This window comes from Schistocerca serialis, chromosome 10 (genome assembly GCF_023864345.2).
Source record: "Schistocerca serialis cubense isolate TAMUIC-IGC-003099 chromosome 10, iqSchSeri2.2, whole genome shotgun sequence".
In the NCBI taxonomy this organism is placed as follows: Eukaryota; Metazoa; Arthropoda; class Insecta; order Orthoptera; family Acrididae; genus Schistocerca; species Schistocerca serialis.
Window position 1 is genome coordinate 200,487,094 of NC_064647.1, and position 14,043 is coordinate 200,501,136.

Consider the following 14,043-nt stretch of genomic DNA (forward strand, 5'->3'; position numbering starts at 1 on the left):
TGATGAAAATGTGGTGTCACCGCCAGACACCACACTTGCTAGGTGGTAGCTTTAAATCGGCCGCGGTCCATTAGTACAAGTCGGACCCGCGTGTCGCCACTGTCAGTGATAGCAGACCGAGCGCCACCACACAGCAGGTCTCGAGAGACTTACTAGCACTCGTCCCAGTTGTACGGACGACTTAGCTAGCGATGCAACACTGACGAAGCCTCGTTTATTTGCAGAGAAGATAGTTAGAATAGCCTTCAGCTAAGTCAATGGCTACGACCTAGCAAGGCGCCATAGCAATTGATAGTTATCGTATGAAGCATGTCTCATCAAGAACGATGTATACAAATGATGGATTAAAGTTAAGTATTCCAGAAGCTACGTACTTTTCTTTATAGCATTCATTACGTATCCTGTTTCAGACCTCACGCCATCCTGCGTGAGCTTATAGCGTGCATTTCGGCCTTCTCTAGCTATATAACAGAAAACATAAGAGTTTGTCACATAAACTGCAACAAATGAATGCAACAGTTTCACAATCGCACAGTTTTTCCTGTGCTCTGTCAAAACATATGTTTTTTACGTTTTCAAATGTTTCCATGCCTAGACCGTCAAATCCTGTATATGTCCAAGCAAATCTGAACATGTCCTGGAATTTTGGAGAGCGAAGTTGACTATGTGTGAGATCTTGAACTTTGATAATTATCTGAAAATGAAAAATTAAATTTTTCACTCGAGAGAAGATTTGAACCTAGGACCTCTGGTTCCGCAGCTGCTCACGCTAACCACGGGACCACGGCGCTCGTAGGCTGACATTGTCCTTGATGTTGCCTACCTTGCCCATGGACTACTCAGTTTGTATATTTTGCTTATTTTTTTTCATAGTTCCACACAACTTCTTCCTGTTTTGTCGATTGATCTGTGTTCAGTTTTTCAAGGCCTATCCCTGTGCCAACTTATAACTAAATTTGAGGGGGGTGCGATGGGGAGGTTCCCTTGTGAGCTGCCAGTTCAGAGCGAAGCTATGGCAAAATGTAATACGCAACAAATACTACCGGAAACAGAAACGAAATGCCGGATAATTCCGGAACCCGAAATATATTTCTTAGGTAATGGAAGAAATACAGAAGCTTCTACGTCTGCTGCGGCCAGATCAGAGGCTAGTCTAACAAATATACCATCAACCAGTGTACCAGGTGGTGATTTTATTAATCTCTTTCTGCAGAAGTTCGCAGAACAACAGGAAGAAGCAGAAGCAAAGGAATAAGCATTTGTTGCACAATTTAATGAACATATACAAGAGAGAGAAAGAGAGGGGGACCAATACATGACTACTCAGCTAAATGAAATCTTAGCAAAACGAGATGAAACTTTAATTTAGAACTTGGATGATAAGTTAGGTCCGATTAAAAGCGAAATCAAAGCCATATAAGAGGCTTACAGTACCGTACCAGAGACTGTTAACGAAGTTACTGATCGGTTAAAAAAGTGTCAAGATAACCATAACGATCTAAGCGCTCAAGTAGAAGATGTTGCTGTGAGGTTAGACCAGTTATCACTGGAACTAACTCATCAATTTTATCAGTGTCTCGAAACCCAAGGAGTAAAGGTCGAAAGTGAATTAACCAAGTGGTTACAAGAAAAAGATTAGTAAACACGTGAACACGTTGCTATGGAATTAAATAACGTTGTACAAAGTGTCGCTAGAGAAGCACTAGCAGCTAGAACCAAACCTATCGAAAGTTTGAGTGAGGAATTAAGCCAAGTCCAGCAGGAACTCATTGAGGACATCCCTCAGTGGAGAAAAGAAGTACACGAGAGAATTGCCAAGTTGGAACGCAGAGAATTGATCGTGCAGAACACTTTGCCCGAGACCATTACGGAGCGTAGACAGTACAGTAATGAGTTGTTGTTGTTGTGGTCTTAAGTCCTGAGACTGGTTTGATGCAGCTCTCCATGCTACTCTATCCTGTGCAAGCTTCTTCATCTCCCAGTACTTACTGCAACCTACATCCTTCTGAATCTGCTTAGTGTATTCATCTCTTGGTCTCCCTCTGCAATTTTTACCCTCCATGCTGCCCTCCAATGCTAAATTTGTGATCCCTTGATGCCTCAGAACATGTCCTACCAACCGGTCCCTTCTTCTAGTCAAGTTGTGCCACAAATTCCTCTTCTCCCAATCCTATTCAATATATCTTCATTAGTTATGTGATCTACCCATCTAATCTTCAGCATTCTTCTGTAGCACCACATTTCGAAAGCTTCTATTCTCTTCTTGTCCAAACTATTTATCGTCCTTGTTTCACTTCCATACATGGCTACACTCCATACAAATACTTCCAGAAATGACTTCCTGACGCTTAAATCTATACTCGATGTCAACAAATTTCTCTTCTTCAGAAACGCTTTCCTTGCCATTGCCAGTCTACATTTTATATCCTCTCTACTTCGACCATCATCAGTTATTTTGCTCCCCAAATAGCGAAACCTTTACTACATTAAGTGTCTCATTTCCTAATCTAATTCCCTCAGCATCACCCGAATTAATTCGACTACTTTCCATTACCCTCGTTTTGCTTTTGTTGATCATCTTATATCCTCCTTTCAAGACACTGTCCATTCCGTTCAACTGCTCTTCCAAGTCCTTTGCTGTCTCTGACAGAATTACAATGTCATCGGCGAACCTCAAAGAGATCCGAACCGTGACAGGGAGCGTAAATGACAACCGCGGAAGAGAAACCAACTTAGCAGAAATTAAACGTCAAGAAAGCCTACTAAATCATAGGCAGTTTCAGATCTTCTCTATGGAAAAGGAAGTAGTATAAAAAAATGGTTCAAATGGCTCTGAGCACTATGGGACTTAACTTCTGAGGTCATCAGTCCCCTAGAACTTAGAACTACTTAAACCTAACGAACCTAAGGACATCACACACATCCATGCCCGAGGCAGGATTCGAACCTGCGACCGTAGCGGTCGCGCGGTTCCAGACTGAAGCGCCTAGAGCCGCTCGCCCCCTCGGCCGGACGGGAGTAGTATATCCCATGATACTTATAAAAATCTTTAAACGCGTACTACATCTACATCTATATCCATACTCCGCAAGCCACCTGACGGTGCGGCGGAGGGTACCTTGAGTGCCTCTATCGGTTCTCCCTTCTATTCCAGTCTCGTATTGTTCGTGGAAAGAAAGTGTGGGTACGCCTCTGTGTGGGCTCTAATCTCTCTGATTTTATCCGCATGGTCTCTTCGCGAGGTATACGTAGGAGCGAGCAATATACTGCTTGACTCCTCGGTGAAGGTTATGTTCTCGAAATTTCAACAAAAGCCCGTACCGAGCTACTGAGCGTCTCTCTTGCAGAGTCTTCCACTGGAGTTTGTCTATCATCTCCGTAACGCTTTCGCGATTACTAAATGAACCTGTAACGAAGCGCGCTGCTCTCCGTTGGATCTTCTCTATCTCTTCTATCAACCCTATCTGGTACGGATCCCATACCGGTGAGCAGTATTCAAGCAGCGGGCGAACAAGTGTACTGTAACCTACTTCCTTTGCTTTCGGACTGCATTTCCTTAGGATTCTTCCAATGAATCTCATTCTGGCATCTACTTTATCGACGATGAATTTTATACGGTCATTCTATTTTAAATCACTCGTAATGCCTACTCCCAGATAAACCACTGCCTCGCCCCGCCATTACGCACACCCCACGTGACCGATCTCTGCTCACCCATTGGTTGGCTTTGAACCTCGTTGAACCGCGTTACTTGCTCAGCAGCCCCGTGTATAGCGTCCCTAGCTCTGCGGAACCAAGCGTTGGATCCATCCTCGTGCTTATGTAACGTACATCACGCCACGGAGGCGCTCTGGTAGTGGCAAGAAAAATACTGCAAAATTTGGAAAAGAAAATATTGCTCTTTTTTACCCATGACACCACTTTGGGCCGCACAGCATTTCAAATATTGTGCTACAGAAGGGTGCGAAGTTTAGATGATTAGATCGAGCAACTAATGAGGTCAGCAAGCTGTATAGTATGGGTATCCGCAGCTGTATGTACATCGACTTGAAAAATAAATGGCAAACAGCTGTTGTATAATCCTGTAATGGCACTACTGGTTCCACAACGTTAAAGTAGCATCTTCAGTTACATCTAATAAAGAAGATTTTTTTTTGTGGTAAGGTCTTAGGGGACCAAACTGCTGAGGTCATCGGTCCCTAAGCTTACACACTACTTAATCTAACTTAAACTAACTTTCGCTGTGGTCAACACACACACCAATGCCCGAGGGAGGACTCGAACTTCCGACATGGGGGCAAAAGTCTAGCAAGAAAAATTATAACATCATGTACAAAATATAGGGTGACAACTATTGAGATACTTGAAACAGAATCGTCATTACTTCTGAGCGGTTTGCGTTAGGACGTTCAAACTGCACAGTTGGCCGCGGGCTGTGATGGGAATTATTCGTAGTATGCGCATCCAGTTTGGATTCCGTATAAATACTGGAACACGTGAGGCAATACTGACCTTACGACTTATCTTAGAAGAAAGATTAAGGAAAGGCAAACCTACGTTTCTAGCATTTGTAGACTTAGAGAAAGCTTTTGACAATGTTGATTGGAATACTCTCTTTCAAATTCTAAAGGTGGCAGGGGTAAAATACAGGGAGCGAAAGGCTATTTACAATTTGTACAGAAACCAGATGGCAGTTATAAGAGTCGAGGGACATGAAAGGGAAGCAGTGGTTGGGAAGGGAGTAAGACAGGGTTGTAGCCTCTCCCCGGTGTTATTCAATCTGTATATTGAGCAAGCAGTAAAGGAAAAAAAAGAAAAATTCGGAGTAGGTGTTAAAATCCATGGAGAAGAAATAAAAACTTTGAGGTTCGCCGATGACATTGTAATTCTGTCAGAGACAGCAAAGGACTTGGAAGAGCAGTTGAACGGAATGGACCGTGTCTTGAACGGAGGATATAAGATGAACATCAACAAAAGCAAAACGAGTATAATGGAATGTAGTCGAATTAAGTCGGGTGATGTTGAGAATATTAGATTAGGAAATAAGACACTTAAAATAGTAAAGGAGTTTTGCTATTTGGGGAGCAAAATAACTGATGATGGTCGAAGTAGAGAGGATATAAAATGTAGACTGGCAATGGCAAGGAAAGCGTTTCTGAAGAAGAGAAATTTGTTAACTTCGAGTATAGATTTAACTGTCAGGAAGTCATTTCTGAAAGTATTTATATGGAGTGTAGCCATGTATGGAAGTGAAACATGGACGGTAAATAGTTTGGACAAGAAGAGAATAGAAGCTTTCTAAATGTGGTGCTACAGAAGAATGCTGAAGATTAGATGGGTAGATCACATAACTAATGAGGAAGTATTGAATAGGATTGGGGAGAAGAGAAGCTTGTGGCACAACTTGACCAGTAGAAGGGATCGGTTGGTAGGACATGTTCTGAGGCATCAAGGGATCACCAATTTAGTATTGGAGGGCAGTGTGGAGGGTAAAAATCGTAGGGGGAGACCAAGAGATGAATACACTAAGCAGATTCAGAAGGATGTAGGTTGCAGTAGGTACTGGGAGATGAAGAAGCTTGCACAGGATAGAGTAGCATGGAGAGCTGCATCAAACCAGTCTCAGGACTGAAGACCACAACAACAACAACAACAATGCGCATCCATAGTTTGGTTTCGCGAAGAGCCCTCCTTTATCTGGCTTTGTTCGTCAAAAAGCAAAATTGGGGCATTTGGGGGACCGACAATTCGCATTTCGCGATCGAGAAGTCTCTCCACCCTCAAAGAAAGACTGTGTGGTGTGCAATGTCCAGTTACGGAGTAATTAGTGTGATATTCACGAACTGCGACATAGTCACGTATACAAACAGTGATCCAATACTGTCAAATGCTTTTTATTTCAGTCTTTGATCACAATATCAATTCTTTAGACGATGACCGGTTTCCGTCCGTAATGACCAGACTCTGATCTTTTTTTACACCATGGCCTTATCACTTTAGGACATGGTGTAAAAAAAGATCTGAGGATGTTCATTACGGAGTGAAACCGGTCATCGTCTAAAGAATTGATATTGTGATCAAAGACTGGAATAGAAAACTTTAGTGAGATATTCTTTGATGGCACAATGGCTACCGATCGGTACGTGATGATGATTTCATCAAATCCAATTGGCTCTGAACACTAGCGGACTTAACATCTGAGGTCATCAGTCCCTCAGTCCCCTAGAAATTAGAACTATTTAAACCTAACTAACCTAAGGACATCACACACATTCATGCCCGAGGCAGGATTCGAACCTGCGACTGTAGCGGTAGCGCGGTTCCAGACTGAAGCGCCTAGAACCGCTCGGCCACAGCGGCCGGCGATGATTTCATCCCCATTATCCAAAGTGAGCTTGATTTCGACAGGATGTGGTTCATGCAGGACGGAGCTCGAGTCCATCGAAGCAGGAGGGTGTCTGATGTCCTGGAGGAGCACTTTGGGGACCGCATTTTGGTTCTGGAGTACCCAGAGGCCACTGGCATGGGCATCGATTGGCAGCCATATTCTCCGGATCCGAACACGTGCGACTCCTTTCCGTGGGGCTGTATTGAGATGTACAGCAATAACTCTAAAACCCTTAAGGAGGTCATCGACAACATCGATGTTCCAACACTTCAGAGGGTCATGCAGAATTTCGCTTTGGTTTGCACCACATCTTCACCAATGATGGCAGGCGTATCGAGCACGTCGTAACCTAAATACATTTATATGTTGAATAAAGTGTGTGCAAGGCGTAGTTTGTAAATAATTTTCGTTTTTTACATACAGTTGAATAATTGTCGCCCTGTGCATACCTGGCAAATCAAATTTGAACATAGTAGTCAACTTATTTATTTTCAAATCATATATAGAAAAAAGTTGAGCGCTTTGGATGACCCTTCATTCCCAGTGAGGTTATAGTAAATTCGTCGAATAGTGGCGAAAGTCAAATTTTGAAACAGGTTCAATGAAGCAGACGGTGATAGAAATTCGGGAGGCCGCCGGTTCAGTCTCGCGTCCGGCCATCTTGATTTAGGTTTTCCGTGATTTCCCTAACTCGCTCCAGGTAAATGCCGGGATGGTTTCTTTGAAAGGACACGGCCGACTTTCTTCCCCATCCTTCCCTAGTCCGATGAGACCAATGACCTGCTGTCTGGTCTCCTCCCCCACAACAACCCAACCCCAACCCATTGGCGATAGAAGGAGGTCAGCTTTCAGAACAATAAAGCTGTAAAACCAAGAAAATGGACTAAAAAATGAACAGTAGTCTCGATCAAAAGACAGGACGTGGTGAATAGCACCAAAGAGACGCACTGTTTACTTGTGACTCGCGCATGCTCTCAGCTGCTCAGTATTCTGCTGGCTGCCGCCCGTGGCGGCGCTCACCGACAAGCCCCACGTCCGTTCCCGTAAGACGTCTTTCATTTATTTTCATCCCTTTACCGTTCTAATTTTATTCTATGGTCCTTTTCGGTGCTATTCGGTACGTCCTATCTTTTGTTCGTGACTTAACGCTATGAGACCGAACAGTAAAAAAATCAGTTTTTTCACAAAATTAACCTTTATCATCATATTAAGCAACGAATACAACAAGAACTTTGCAGAAACTAAACAATCAGTTTTAAGCAGGTGTTTTCGTTTTCGAACTACTAGGAGATACAATTTCCAACCAGTCCCTATTTCATGTGTTATATTTAAGAGCAAATTCGCTTTTTTTTTTTTTTTTTTTTTTTGCTATAGACAATTCCACATTTTTTAACCTTGTGAGGGGACGAGATTTTCCAGATTTGGAAATAAATAATTTAGCTGATTCGAAGTGAAATCAGGTACCAATTTTGAATATAAGTGACCAAGCTTTATTAGTAGAATTATAGGCATTTTTGTAGTCCAGAAAATAAAGTTTTCATTATTATGTAAGAAGATTTATTACGTGTTTTATTATTTGCGTGAGGTGTTCCTCCTGGTCCCCTTGCCGTTCCAGGGGGTTGAAGATATAGCTGGAGTCTTGACGGTCTTCTGCGACCGCCACCCTATCAAGGAATACCAAGGTCCAGAAGTTTATATTAGTAATGTATATATGTATGTATTTAAAAAAACGCTTGTTATTCGTTACCCAGATGGTCTCCTGTAACAAGATACTTGTCATATAACATGTGTTGCGTTTAAAAGCGTAATACACTTAAGAGCCAAACAAACTGCTACACACCGAGCGAGGTGGCGCAGTGGTTCGACACTGGACTCGCATTCGGGAGGACGACGGTTCAATCCCGCGTCCGGCCATCCTGATTTAGGTTTTCCGTGATTTCCCTAAATCGCTTCAGGCAAATTCCGGGATGGTTCCTCTGAAAGGGCACGGCCGACTTCCTTCCCCATCCTTCCCTAATCCGATGAGACCGATGACCTCGATGTCTGGTCTCCTTCCCCAAAACAACCAACCAACCAACCAACCAAGCAGCTACACCTGTCTAATATCGCATAGGGCCCCCACGAGCACGCTGAATTGCCGCAACACGACGCGGCGTGGTCCCGACTAATGTCTGAAGTAGTGCTGGAGGGAACTGACACTTTACGGATTTATGCTCAGCCCTGCAGGATTCATAGCAAAGTCAGTCCTCTTGTACTTAAGTTGGCATTGTGCCTTTTGTATTTAATTCCGATGCAATTTCTGTGTTTCATCGTCAATGTGAAGGTCCAAGGTATACTGCTGGTTTCGTTGAACATTTCGCACGCTGACACTTGTTGATGACTCAGTACTGAAATCTGCAGCAGTTGCGGAGGGGTTGTACTTATGTCACGTTGAACGATTCCCTTCCTCCGTACACTCGTGAAATGGTCGTATGGGAAAATCCCCACATCATCGCTACCTCGGAGATGCTGTGTCCCATCGCTCGTGCGTCCACTATAACACCACGTTCACAGTCACTTAAATGTTGAGAACCTGCCATTGTAGCAGCTGTAGCCGATCTAACCCTGCGCCATACAGTTGTCTTATAAAGGCGTTACCGAACGCACCACCATATTCTGCCCGTTTACATATTTCTGTATTTGAATACGCATGCCAATACTAGTTTCTTTGGCGCTTCAGTGTAAAAGCTTTAATAGATCTGAGTTGCTTAGTGCTGGTTTTAGTAAAAAATTTCGTTATTCTACAGCTAAGACGAATATTTAACAATGCGGGGATTCGTAGACTACTCGGAGCTGAAGATCACAACGAGGTAATTTAAAATATAAACGAAGTCTCGCTACCTCCATGAACTCATGATACAAAAACCAATTACAGTTCAGAATAAGAAGCACAAAGGGGACTAGACTTTAATAAGCTTTGTATCAAAAGCATTAACTACACCAGTGGTTTCATTTCGGAACCACTGCTAACAGCAGAAGTACAAGCTCAAATGTTACGATAACTTTACATGTACTTACATTCTCTGTCAATGATCACCTTAGTATGGCTGCTATGATAAGGATACCTTATCACAACCTCTTACAATGAGGTAGAACAATCTCCGCGCCGATGTTGTTATTGAAGCTATAAGGGACTGTTACAATGCACTACATTCGTAGAAGTATCTCAGCATACCACTAGATGTTTCTGTCTTGCAACAGCATCAGTGCTTTCATGCTAAAAGCACTGGTACTCAAACAACAACAATAATAATACAGTAGTAGTATAAGGGAGGAACCGCTGGTACTCAAAGGGTTAACACTGCTGTTCATTCTTCAGTCTCTTTTTCTGGTTTCACGACTTCATTGTTCTCTTTACAGCTGACCTTCCTCTATCGCCCTATCGCCATCTGCTTCATTGCAGCTGCCGGCCGTGGTGGCCGTGCTGTTCTAGGAGCGTCAGTCTGGAACCGCGCGACCGTTACGGTCGCAGGTTCGAATCCTGCCTCGGGCATGGATGTGTGTGATGTCGTTAGGTTAGTTAGGTTTAAGTAGCTCTAAGTTCTAGGGGACTGATGACCTCAGAAGTTAAGTCCCATAGTGCTCAGAGCCATTTTTTTCATTGTAGCTGCTTTAAAATTAGCCCCTAATCGACGGATTTATTATAACGAGTTTGATGCGACGTCCAAAGCGCTTAACTTTTTCCTGTACATGATATAAAAATAAGTAATTTTCTTTGTCAGTTACGTATTTTGTACATCACGGTATAATGTTTCTTCTTAGATTCTTGCCCCTACTAAAAAAATTATAATTTTTAATTCCCTCATGTGCTATTCTTTTTTATTAGATGTACCTGAAGATGCAACTTTAACGTTGTGAAACCGACAGTCCTATTAAAGTATCTTACAACAGATGTTTGCGGTTTTATTTTTCAAGAATGCGCATCTTTAGCTGCGGATGCTCGTATTATGAAGTTTGCTGTCCTCGTTAGTTACTTGATCTAAGTATCTAATACTTAGTACTCTTCTGTAACTCCACATCTGAAACGCTTATACTGTCTGAAAGTCAAGCAATGAGTGAGAAGGGAGTAATGTTGGGATGTAGCCTGTCCCCGACGTTATACAATGTGTACACCGCGTAAGCAGTAAGTAAACGAAAGAAAAATTTGAAGGAATGATGGTACGAGGAGAAGAAATAAAAAAAAAATTGAGCTTTGTCGATGGTAATGTTATTTTGTCAGAGACAACAAAGGACTTGGAAGAGCAGCTGAACGGAATAAACAGTGTCTTGAAAGGAGAATATAAGATGAACATCAACGAAAGCGAAACAAAGGTAATGGAATGTAGGTGAATTAAATCAGGCGATGCTGCGGGAATTAGATAAGGAAACGAAACACTGAAATTGGTAGATGAGTTTTGCGATTACAGCAGTAAAATAACAGAGGATATGCAGTGTAGACTGACAGTCGGAAGAAATGAGTTTGTGAAGAAGGGAAATTTGTTAACATCGAATACAGGTTTAACTATTAGGAAGTCTTTTATGAAGGTATTTGTGTGGACTGTAGCCATGTACGGAAATGAATCGTGGACGATAAACAGTTTAGAAAAAAAAAGAGAACAGAAGTTTTTCAAATGTGGTGCTACAGAAAAATACTGGAAATGAGATGCGTGGATCATGTAAACATTGAGAAGATGCTGCATAAAATTGAGGAGAGAGAAATTTGTGGCACAAGTTGATTAGAAGGAAGCATCGGTTTATAGTACACATTCTGAGACATCAAGGGATCATGAATTAAATAATGGAGGGAAGCGGGGTGGAGGATTAAAACTGAAGAGGGAGACCAAGAGATGAACACAGCAATAGGATGTAGGCTGCAGCTGTTATTCGGAGGTCAAGGGGCTTGGGCAGGATAGAGTAGCACGGAGAGGTGCATCAGACCTGTCATCAGACTGAACACAAGAACTACAACAATACAGTTAAAATATAATACATGAGTTTTATGAGCACGTGGTAAAATCCGCGGCCTAGTTATCACGTACACTCGTTGGTATCGGGAAAACGGGGGGAGAGTCCTCCTGTATGCTTCACGGAGTGGCGGTCCCCCGGTAACGCTGCAACCCGCACGGTCCACTGTCCAGTTTGCGGCTCCTCGTGAAAAACACCAGTCTGCGTGTGGGCAGTTTTCTGCTTCCTCGTGCCGCAGCGCGTGTTTGCTGGTTTACGCCGCAGCCGTCGACTGTTACCTGCCTTTCAAGTCTCATACAGGTGACATATCTACATCTACATGGATACTCTGCAAATCACCCTTCAGTGCCTGGCAGAGGGTTCATCGCATCACCTTTTCAATAATTCTCTGTTATTCCACTCCTGAACAGCCTGCGGAAAGAACGAACGCCTATATCTAGAACTGTTTTTCTGGGGGAACGCTGGGGGATGCGTACCCCTAAACTTTTTCGTCGACAAAGTAATTTTTTTACGATGTTGAGAACTTGGAAGAGTACCAAAGATTTATTTCAAGGACGTAAATTTTTTATTTCATTTTTTTGTGTTGGTAATTTCAATAGGAACGATACCAGTGCAGTTTTTGGTGGGAAAAGCGATTTCATTGACTGTTTCAAGCATTTCGAAGCTGCAGCAACCGTTCTCGACAACTGAATCGCTGACATCCAGTTCGGGAGTATTTGATGGAGAAGAAAATTCCAGTATCCCTCCTTCCTCTTCAGAATGTACTGAAATGTGTTCCTATATCGACGAGTGAATGTGAACGTGGGTTTTCCCAAATGAATATGACCGTCTCGCCAACAAGAGCTTCATTTCATCTTTCCACAGTCAGCAATCTGATGTTCATAAAGTTGGTTGGTCCTCCACTGATGTTGTTCCAGTCCATGGACTATGTACGCTCTTGGTTCATGAAAGGCAGACATCTTGCTACTGATAGCAAGAGTAAAGTAAGAAGGCCTGAAGACTACAGCAGCCATGAACTAAAGTCAGTTTGAAAACTGTTGTAATGCTATCAAGGTAAGTTACGCTGTAGTTTTGTAGTTAAATAAACTTTCAGCTGTATTAAAAATTGGGTCAGTTGAAGAACAGGATACCATCCATCATCTATGCAATTTCGGGAGCCAAACAAGGTTACGAAAGATTTTTGTAGTATAGTTTCTGTTGTTGTTCATGATAGGTGTGGATGGTTTTTGTTGTATTGTCTTTTAGCGGTGTTTTATAGGTTGAAATGTGTTCAGTAATAGTTACTTGTATTGTTTTGTATGCCGGAGGGTTGACTGAACTCACCTGTTTCATTTTAGGTGTATTATAGGTCAATTAAAGTGTGCAATACCATTTTCTTTTATTGTTCAGGGGTTGATGGGAATCGCATGCTTCATTTGAGATTATGTAAACTGAAGTGTTCGATACCACATTCTCATTTATGGGTGTTTCCCGGTATCGCCTGCTTCGTTTGAGCAGTAAAGTCAACTGAAGAGTCCGATACCATTTTTTGTAGTTCGACATGTTGATGACGTCTTGGTTAAAAGCAGTTTTTAGTAATTTTCGCTGCATTATATCCTGAAACTTTTTTTTTAGATAAAAAGCGCTGCTTATATCTTTCAGTGCGAGCTCTGAATTTCCTTATTTTATTATTATGATCGTTTCTTCCTGTGTAGGTCGGCGTCAACAAAATATTTTCGTATTCGTAGAACAAAGGTGGCCATTGAAATTTTGTGAGAAGATCCCGCCGCAACGAGAAGCGCATCTGCTTTAATGATATCCACCCCAAATCCTGTATCATGTCCGTGACGCTCTCTCCCCTATTTCTCGATAATACAAAACGTGCTGCTCTTCTTTGAACTTTCTCGATATATTCCATTAATCCTCTTTGGTAAAGATCCCCCACCGCGCAGCAGTACCCCAAAAGAGGACGGACAAGCTTAGTGCAGGCAGTCTCATTAAAACTTCCCCACAACATTTTCTATGTTTCTTTTCAACTGTTCCAGTTCAGGTTGTTCGTAATTATAATTACTAGGTATTCAGTTGAATTTGGAGCCTTTAGTTTCTCGTACGACCGAAGTGTAATGGATTCCTTTTAGCACTCACGTGGATGACCTCACGCTTTTCATTATTAAAGATCAATTGCCAATTTTAACGCCATACAGATACGTTTTCTAAATCGTTTTGATCTTCTGATGACTTTACTAGACGGAAAACGACAGTATCATCTGCAAACAACCTAAGACGGCTGCTCAGATTGTCTTCTAAATCGTTTATATAGATAAGGAACAGCAAAGGGGCTCTAACAATACCTCGGGGAACGCCAGAAATCACTTCTGTTTTACTAAATGACTTTCCGTCAATTACGACGAACTGTGACCTCTCTGAAAGGAAACCACGAATCCGGTCGCATAGCTGAGATGACATTCCAGAAGCACGCAATTTTATTACAAGCCGCTTGTGAGTTACAGTGTCAAAAGCTCTGTGGAAATCTTACAAGGCTCCTAATTGGACAAATGAAACGTAGTCTGCTCGGGTCTTGACGTGTACTCCACCATTCCTTGCAATTTAGTTGGCGTGTCTATTGCTAATACGTCTGGCCGTTTCTGTTGCCTGTTGCACCTAATAAGGCTTGTTGAAGACTGGATAAGATA